The sequence below is a fragment of the Trematomus bernacchii genome, unplaced genomic scaffold (genome assembly GCF_902827165.1).
Source record: "Trematomus bernacchii unplaced genomic scaffold, fTreBer1.1, whole genome shotgun sequence".
Lineage (NCBI taxonomy): Eukaryota > Metazoa > Chordata > Actinopteri > Perciformes > Nototheniidae > Trematomus > Trematomus bernacchii.
The window spans coordinates 1,678,559-1,688,745 of record NW_022987792.1 but is presented as its reverse complement, the minus strand read 5'-3'; the positions used below and the strand labels follow the sequence as shown (position 1 = coordinate 1,688,745).

Here is a 10,187-nt window from a genome sequence, read left to right as displayed (position 1 = left end):
GTTTGTCCCAATACCATGTCACCAGCATCACATGATGCCATGTTCCTCTTTGGCAGACATTTTGAACACACTGTGGTGATTGTCCTCTAATTTTTTACAATATTTTATGTATAATAGTACATTGTCAATGAGTATATTAATTGACCATCAACAATGTTACGTAAATTGTTATGGTTTACAATTGTTTAATGATTTTAATTCAATTATATGTTCAAATGTTATGTTAACCTGTTCCAGAAAATGACATGTGGTCATCCAGGCAAGGCCTACCATTGAAATGATGGGTCAAAATAGGGAAATTGTCAACTAGGTTACCTGTCAACTGAGTTACCCAGTACTGTAATAACTGTAGTAACTTAGTTGACAGGTAACCTAGTTGACAATTTGTATGACATGTAGACGTCATTACACATCATTATCAATGGAATTTTGCACTTCTGCCTTGAAATGAACATAGTGCTGATGGTTAATAATGTGTCCAGTCAACTATGTTATTTGCGTCAAATGTTTGACTTTCATTGTCAACTATGTTGCACCTAATTTTTTCAAATTTAAAATAGTGCTTCTGATATCCTTTATAGTATAATGTATATTTACACAGGTTGGAGTTTTACATGACATCTCTTAAAACTATCAAAATGACCTGTATGGTAGTTTTATAATACAAAATATCTCTAAACTTAATGACAGTGCTGAACATATCACATGAAAAAACAAAACTTTAATACAATTATTTTTTAAACTTTAAAAAATCTTTGGATATATGGTAGAATAGACTCAAGAGCCTTTCAAATTTGATTTTACTTGAAGTGCAGGACTTAATCAAATGATTGTAATGACATCAAGTTTGTCCGTAACATAGTTGACAAACTGAGTAGTGAAAACATCCTTTCCCTTAAAATAAAAAATAAATAAAAATGTTTAAGCTTTGCAACTAGTGGATATGTTACACTGAGGAATATACTAACTTGAACCACTGATTGTTCTATTGAGAAAGAACACTTTCTTTGTACTGTTTTGTTGATGTGAAATGCACCCTAAATTATAGAATCAGATACATATGAAACGGAACACATTTGTGTGTGCATTGAAAAACACAAGTGTGGATCCGGAAATACAAGTGTGAATCCTTTTGCGGATCATGAAATACAAGTGTGAATACTTCTGTGTGCATGTGTGTATTATGAGACTGTTCTGAGCCCATCGTGGAGTAACTGAATAGAATATAATATGGAGGGATGAAACCCTCTAATGGTCACACATGCAGAGCACACAGCACACAGCTCACAGTGACATGTGTTCTCTGCTTTTAACTCATCCTAGTACCAGGAGTCTAGTACTAGGAGTCTAGTACCAGGAGTGAACTGGGACCTCTCCAAGTAGCAGTCCACACTCCATATTTAGGTCTGGTCGGGGACTTGAACCGGCGACCCTACGGCTCACAGTCCAAGCCCCTACTAGAGATGGCAAATCCGGATCATTTTACGGACTCAGGGTCTTCTGAGTCAGTCATTGAAGAGATCCGGATCATACGAGTCATTTGAGTCTTATGAGTCAGCATGACCAAGACCGTAGAAATCCTATTGGTGAAACCGAAAAGTTGTTGCATTTCACGAGCATATTATTATTCCATATATTTTGAATATATATATATATTTGTATATATATATATATATAATATCTGCATGTATATTTTCTATTTCGACATGTATATTTTATATTTTATTTTTATTTCTATTCTTGTATATTTTGTAGTTTTGTTTTATTGTAAAATGCCTTTTATGCTGCTGTAACAACAACAATTTCCCAATTTGGGATCAATAAAGTACTATCTATCTATCTATCTATCTATTAAACTGACGTTATAATTAACCTCCGCTACACAGTGTATTTTGCTTTAATAAAAAATGTTGATCACAAAAAAAAGGGTTATTTTGCGATTTGGCAAATCTGAGTCTGCTGTGGACTCGTGCATGAGGACGAGTCTGCTGGATCTCTGGATCTGCTGCTATATACGGCTCCGAGTCCGCACGAGTCTGCTCTGCTGTGTGTTGCACACACAGTGAGTCAGGATTTGCGAATCCGAGTCATGACCAGCTCATTTCTAGGATCCGGGTTAATGATCCGGATGAATCAGGACTCGCCCATCTCTAGCCCCTACTGACTGAATGACTGCAGCAAAATGTAAAAAGATTAATATTTTTGTAAATATGTTGAGGTAACGGTAATCTATCTATCTATCTATCTATCTATCTATCTATCTATCTATCTATCTATCTATCTATCTATCTATCTATCTATCTATCTATCTATCTATCTATCTATCTATCTATCTATCTATCTATCTATCTATCTACCTACCTACCTACCTACCTACCTACCTATCTACCTATCTATAAGATACTTCATATTAAAAAATAAATGATTCCCACAATACATTTAAAAAAATCAGAAAAAACTAAACATTAATTAAAAAATATATAATAATATAAAAAATAAACGAAAAGACTATACTGAAATCCAAATATAAAATTATAATCATAATAAATTATAAAAAATGTTTTTAACTGATTTATACATTAAAAATAATTTAAAAAATATTATAATGTTACTGAAATAAATAAAAAGAATATATATTTTATCACGCAAATGGAAAAATAAACGTTTTATAAACCTATAGTTAGACTGTTGCTTTTCTGTTGATATTAGTTTACACTCTCCTTATATACATATATATATATTGTACTTGAATAACTCTGCACTTTCTCCTCTTTTTGCACACTTTTCTCTTACCTCTTGCAAAAAAGAATGCGTTCCATGCGTTGATCTGTTTGTATAGTTGTTGTTAGTGTAATCAAGTCCTCCTGATTACTCACAAAGCCCTCAACAACAGAGCCTTCTCCGTCGCTGCCCCCTCCCTCTGGAACTCACTCCCACAACCCATCAGAGACTGCACTGACCTCACCACCTTCAAAGAAACTTACAAAAACTCACCTCTGCAATCTGGCTTTTAATGTGTGATTGTTTTTGTATTATTTGCTAATATTTGATCATTATTATATCTTTTTATAGAGCTCTGCTGCCATCTTATGGACTACAGGCTGAATGTAAAACAGAGAGATTTAGGCTAGTTTTGTTTATGTGGATCTGTGGTAATGTTACTTTAAGTGTTCAAATGTTACATATTTTTAACAGTATACATCAATAACCCATTATTCACATTATAGATCAGGAATTCACAAACTCTTCCATTTCTTTCTGTGTTCTTTCAAATTTTTGACAGTAGATGGTTTTGCCTTGATTTCAAAAAACAACACAGGGCTTCCGTAGAAACAACACGGCAGCGTTGTTCGGGGGCGGGGCTTAGCGAACGAACGTTCAAACATTGATCTGATGATCTCACGATGACGTCAGAGCTTTGATCCGATGACATAGTTCCAAGTGACGCATCAAGGCACATTGAAACATGCAAAGGGCCTCATTATCACATCTGGTCACCCTTTGAGAGGCTTACAGAGAGTGCAGTGCGTTAAAAAACAGACAGTTATTTCACCAAAAGGATAGGATAACTTACCAAAGAACTAATTCAGAGCATAGTAATTATTAGAAAAATAATTATTACTACAGAGCAGAATTACTTATAAAGATAGTAATTATGACAAAAATAATTAGTATTACCATATAGTTAAAATTAGATCGAAAATTACTATGTCTCAATCAGCTAGCCCACAGGAAGAGAACATGGCAGCAATCGGTCAGGAGGACATCCTTCCAGTGATTGTAAAGTTCTTCAGCAGGCTGCCAGTGGATAAGTGGGAATCCCTGAACAAAAGCACATCTGATGATGGCATCAAAATTTATGTGGTAGAGTTTATTTTGGACCTAGTAGAAGTACTGACAAAATCCCTACTAGTAGCCATGAAGAACAAACATTTCATCATTTCTGAGGAGGTTGTTTCGTCCATTCTGGGCAACACACTCCCTCAGACTATCGCTGATTTTCTGGACATTAAGGACACGGTTGAGTGTGCCAGCGCCACAAGTTTAACCAGGCTGCTGGTGAAAGAAGCTGTAACCAGCGTCAAGTCAGCAGTCAGCTGCAATTCCCAGGCTGAGGGTTTTATGGAAAGCGAACACGTCACTTCCCACCACAGACTTGATGTCATGGTTGGTCACGCCATCCATATGTTGAGAACTATTGGGGCTAAGATGAGTAGTTTGTTTCGATTTAGATTACGCAAAGAGAAGAGGGCTATGGAGACCTCCACTGATGGTCAAAAAGGGGATGACGTCAACGAAGAAAAGAGCCACGAGTCATCTGGCCCCTCTAAGACCTCAGAGACAGGGTCTGCCCTCTCAACAACCTCAGAGGTCAACTATTCCATCTTTCAACTCTCAGGGTCCGAGTCTACCCTCTCAGAAACCTCAGGTTCTCCCCTCTTTCAAACCTCAGAGACAGGGTCTGCCCACTCAACAACCTCAGAGGTCAACTATTCCATCTTTCAACTCTCAGGGTCCGAGTCTACCCTCTCAGAAACCTCAGGTTCTCCCCTCTTTCAAACCTCAGAGACAGGGTCTGCCCTCTCAACAACCTCAGAGGTCAACTATTCCATCTTTCAACTCTCAGGGTCCGAGTCTACCCTCTCAGAAACCTCAGGTTCTCCCCTCTTTCAAACCTCAGAGACAGGGTCTGCCCACTCAACAACCTCAGAGGTCAACTATTCCATCTTTCAACTCTCAGGGTCCGAGTCTACCCTCTCAGAAACCTCAGGTTCTCCCCTCTTTCAAACCTCAGAGACAGGGTCTGCCCTCTCAACAACCTCAGAGGTCAACTATTCCATCTTTCAACTCTCAGGGTCCGAGTCTACCCTCTCAGAAACCTCAGGTTCTCCCCTCTTTCAAACCTCAGAGACAGGGTCTGCCCACTCAACAACCCCAGAGGTCAACTATTCCATCTTTCAACTCTCAGGGTCCGAGTCTACCCTCTCAGAAACCTCAGGTTCTCCCCTCTTTCAAACCTCAGAGACAGGGTCTGCCCTCTCAACAACCTCAGAGGTCAACTATTCCATCTTTCAACTCTCAGGGTCCGAGTCTACCCTCTCAGAAACCTCAGGTTCTCCCCTCTTTCAAACCTCAGAGACAGGGTCTGCCCTCTCAACAACCTCAGAGGTCAACTATTCCATCTTTCAACTCTCAGGGTCCGAGTCTACCCTCTCAGAAACCTCAGGTTCTCCCCTCTTTCAAACCTCAGAGACAGGGTCTGCCCACTCAACAACCTCAGAGGTCAACTATTCCATCTTTCAACTCTCAGGGTCCGAGTCTACCCTCTCAAAAACCTCAGGTTCTCCCCTCTTTAAAACCTCAGAGACAGGGTCTGCCCACTCAACAACCTCAGAGGTCAACTATAGCCTCTTAGAAGACAGCATTGGAAGCGATACATCCAGAATGGTCGAGGATATAATTACAAAAGAGTTTTTAAAAATCACAGAGCCCCTAATGGATAGTATGACCAAAAGTGAGAGCGATCTTCTTAGAGCCGACACGGTCAAGGAGATTGCTGAACTCACTCAATTAATCGTGAAGGAGAGTCTGGGAGCAAAGAGCAATTCAACACTTACCACTGAAGAAGTAGAAGCCGAGATCAAGCTGGGCGAGAAAAATATATGCGGAAAGATCAAGGCCTTTTTAACCAGACGTGTTGCCAAACTGACCATACATCGAATGTTGTCAGCGCTGAAGAAAACCTTTTGCCCTGGAGCAAGAGCAAGCAGCGTGAATTCAATGAGGGCTTTTGATAACGATATTGATGATCTGCTCACGGAGGAATGTGATGGAGACCACGATTGCAACGAAGTTTGTGTTAATCAGAGAATGAAAGACATTTCCCTCCGCAAGAACCATGTGTTCGAAATGGTTCTCAAAGAACTCCTCTACACTCACACCACGAGAGAAATGACGATTCCTGAGTTAACCCCAGGAGTTACGGAAATATTAGTTGCCCCACCCCCAGAGGCTGTGAAATCTGCAATAACGAGGCAAGTGCGTCCCTTCTTAGCAGTGTTCGGGTGGTTTGTGAACAAGGAGGCTGTCACACAAACTAAAAGGATAATATCGGCTTTCGAGGACATTGAGGCGCGACCAACAATCACAGAAGAAGCCCCAGTGTCAGTGTCATCGAAAGCCAAAATGGAAGTCAGGGTTCTGGTTCAGAAAGTGGTCACACGGCTTTTCAAAAACGCAAAGGTGAACCACTACATTGGAAACGCAGTCGGCATCGTTGAGAGCTTGTTGGAGAAAGTGTGGGCCAAAGTCGAGGGGGAAAGCTTCACAGTAACCCCGGACACCTTTCAGACCCTCGACAAGGTGGTTTACAAAGACCTGGTCAGGATCTGTGGCAGCGCAGAGTCCGTGCTCGTGATCTTCAACATGGAAGGATCGTCAGAAGAAAATTGCATCGCGTCCATTTTCAAAGCTCGCCTGATGCGTCAACCAAAGAAGCTTGGAGCCGTCTGCAAATTCTTCCGCTCTGTAGGCAAGGCCATCTGCAAGCCTTTCAGACGCAGCCCGTGTGGATTCTTTAAAGGGGGTTATTGAAATGTGGGGTCTTTAATGGGAGTTATTGAAATGTGGGGTCTTTAAAGGGGGTTAAGGAAATGTGGGGTCTATTGTAGGGTGGGATCTTAAGTTAGGGTGGTAAATATGTGTGGGTGGGTTTCATCATTTTGGGATTTACTCGGGGGTCGCTCCGGTGTTTTCCCAAAAATATTTGTGTTGGTGGGTTTTATCATTTTGGGTTTTCTCCGGGTTCACTCCGGTTTTTCCCGCTTACCATGCAACGGATTGGACGATTAACATCTCCACCAAAAACTGCATGGTATCAACCTCTTATATTGTTATCAATAAATGTTGAAAAGCATTTTTACTGTTTCTCTGTCTTTAGTTTACGGTTGAATCTGTTAATATGTAACACATGCTGAAGGTCTACTATTTCACTTCAAGATCAAACTTTTTTGTTTATTGTGAGAAAATGACTATGTATGCTTTACAAAAGATTGGGTCATTTTACAAATATATAGTAAATTGGGTAATTACATTGTCACAGCAGCAGGGTTGTCACGCATTACACATGAAGTGAAACTATTTAAAAGAGAGTATAAGATACAACGATAATAAAACAAATAATGTACATGAACAGCAATACAACATTACAATAGAAAATACATCTAAATAATACACAATATAAAGAAAATACTGAATATATTTAAATACTCTACAATATACAATTGCACTAGGCAACAGATAGAAATATACAGAGTATTAAATAATTAAAATAAACAATACATGAGAAATAAAAAAATGGTGCTGTTGTGGAGCACCTAATCACAACAATCTTTGAAATTCCGATGGTCTTTAAACGCACCATTTGACCTGTTTATTGTACCCGGGACAAAAATAACAGTCAAAGGCCCAATCCCAAACCACGCCCTACACCCTACCCCTACACACTACCCCTCCGTTTGCGCGTTCGCGCGGAGGGCCCGCCACATTAAGTGCTGTTCCAAACCAACGAGTGTGGAGAGGTGTGGAGGGGGAGTGGGCTATCAAGCCCTCAAACAGCGAGTCTGCATCGGTGCTGACTTGAGACTGGTCTCTACCTGACCGGAGTCACGCTGTGTGTGTCCGTCAGGAAACACGCTGTTTACAAGTAGTTCCAGCAAACATCTACTGATAAATTGCGATGTTAACAACCTCATGATAACCTCATATTTTTTTAACTTAGGATCATACCTGTGTTTGGTCTAGAAAAAGGTAAATGTGTGCATTTTATTATAAAGTTGTGTATATTTACAGACTGTTGCAAAAACTAAGAAGCTTATAAACATCAGGTTTAAAACTAAAAGAGCTTTACAAAAAAGTAACACAATGAAAGATGTTTGGAGTTTTATTTGAGTTCTTAATTTACATTTTTTGTCTAAGAGATGCTGATTTGAAACCGTTGTTACATACAGTTACGGCATTTCCTGTTTCTGCCGGAGAGAGGGGAGTTTGTCCCAAAGCTTGCCGCTGTATTTACTCCCTCCATCTGACAGGAGGGAGCCTCGTTGAGCTGCGAGTGTGGCTACAGACGGAGTTCACTCCGCCACGGAGGGGTAGGGTCGAGGGAGTGGTTTGGGATTGGGCCAAAGTCTCGTCGAGTATTTCTCCCTCATAACTGTGTTTTGTGAAGTAGGCATTAGATTAAAATAAACAATACAAAGGTAGAAGTCTAGGTTATAACTTCAGGGACTCTTAAATAAAGTTGTAATGGGTTCCTCTGCTGGTCTCAGACTTTATATGAGTGATAATAACGGACCTTTAATCCTGGATGGGGGTCTGGCGACTGAACTGGCGCAGGGAATCAAATTACAGGTAAAATATAATTAATAATAATAATAATATTTATCTGATTAACTACCTTTATTAAGGTTTATACTGTATCCGTCAGTTTGTCATTAAAATACTCATTTATATAGTATTAAACTAACGTAAAGTAAAAGAGATGTCATAATTAAAACACATTTAAAGTAAGGTATTTTAACTTACAATAATGATAATAACAATTATAATAATAAAAACTATTATCATTATGATGTGTATTACATCAGTTGGTTTATATCTGTCACATGTATATTACAGTCAAATGTTTGATAAAAGTCGATGTTGTGTTCAGTTATAAGTTTGCACACGGCGCCATCTTGTGGCGGAAGACATTCATAACCTGCTTCCGCCACACCACACACGCAACATCCGGTTGTGCAGCAGCCATTTTGTCTGTTCGGGCAGCAAGTCTACCCTGACGATCGAGAACTGCAGTTCCGTCTTAAAGAAAACAATGTGAAATTTTATCCCAGCGTTAATATTTCCCGTTATCTACTATCTAAAAAATCAAATCACAATTTTACAAGCCGAGGTGGGCGGCAGAACCCCCGGATTTGAGTGTAAAAAACTAAAAAGCGCTGGTGTCTGGTTACGACATGTCGAGCGAAGAGAGCTACCGGGCCATCATCCGCTATCTGACCGATGAGAGGGAGCCCTACGCGGCAGGGACCCCCGGGAACACCAAGAGAAAGATCAAGGTTCAAGGTTCAAGGTTCTTTATTGTCAATCTGACATAGCTACAGAGTAATTATGCAGTTGAAAATCTTATGTCACAGGCTTCTCCAACAATGCAACATAATAACATAACATAATAACAATAAGAGCATGAGCAATACAAAAATAATAATAGTTATAAAAATGAAATAAAGTTATGATGTGGAATAGTGCAGTATGAGTCTATATACAAGTTATTGGAATGATATATATATATTAGGTATTAGATACATACTACTGAGTAGCAGTTGAATGTTTGATGTTGTTTCAACAGTTCAATTTTTTAACAGCAGCGACATGCTACGTGGTCCGCAGCGGGACTTTGTTCTACCAGAGGCGGCTGAAGGGACAGAATGACTTCACGGAGCTGGAGGTGGTGCTGCAGGACGGCCGGAGGAGGGAGCTCATCACCGCGGAGCATGTTGCCTCTGAGGGCGGGGAACACCTGAACCAGCAGCTCACCTGGGACTCCATCTCACAGAAGTACTGGTGGAGAGGTGAGGAAGAAATAGCCACTTAAATGCGGTTAAATCTGCTTGGAAAATTGGTGTTAACATGAGGTTTTATTTAAGTATTTATTAATTTAAGTATTTATTTTGGAACTTTTTTAAATTAGTTTATTAACAAAGTAGTTTGATTGACATTATATTAAAATCCACAATAACCTGCACTGAATATTAATATTTGCACTGTATGCACATACACATTTCACCGGCACTGGTACCTGCACTTTTACAGATATTCAACCTATCTATATCATATGTGTACATTCACCTGATGAGTGTTTTTGTTATTTCTATTCATACGGTTACTACATGTTTATTCTTATTTTTTGTATATGTGTATTCTTATTATCCCTGTAGTTCTCTCTTCAGTTGCTGCAACACCTGCATCTCCCTATGGGGATCAATACATCTTATCTCATCTTGTCTTACAATAAAAGGCTCATAAAATTATAATTATTATAGGTTTTTATACTTGAATAAGAATATCATTGTGCTGAGCTGCTCAAGTCATCCGCTGAGTGTGTTTGTTCAAAATCCTAAAATAAAGTT

At 39.4% G+C, this 10,187-nt stretch overlaps 1 pseudogene; it reads left to right on the top strand.

The window, feature by feature from the left end:
• The first annotated feature begins 8,763 nt into the window (after positions 1-8,763).
• Positions 8,764-10,187, top strand: part of LOC117497704 — a 45,742-nt pseudogene continuing 44,318 nt past the window's right edge.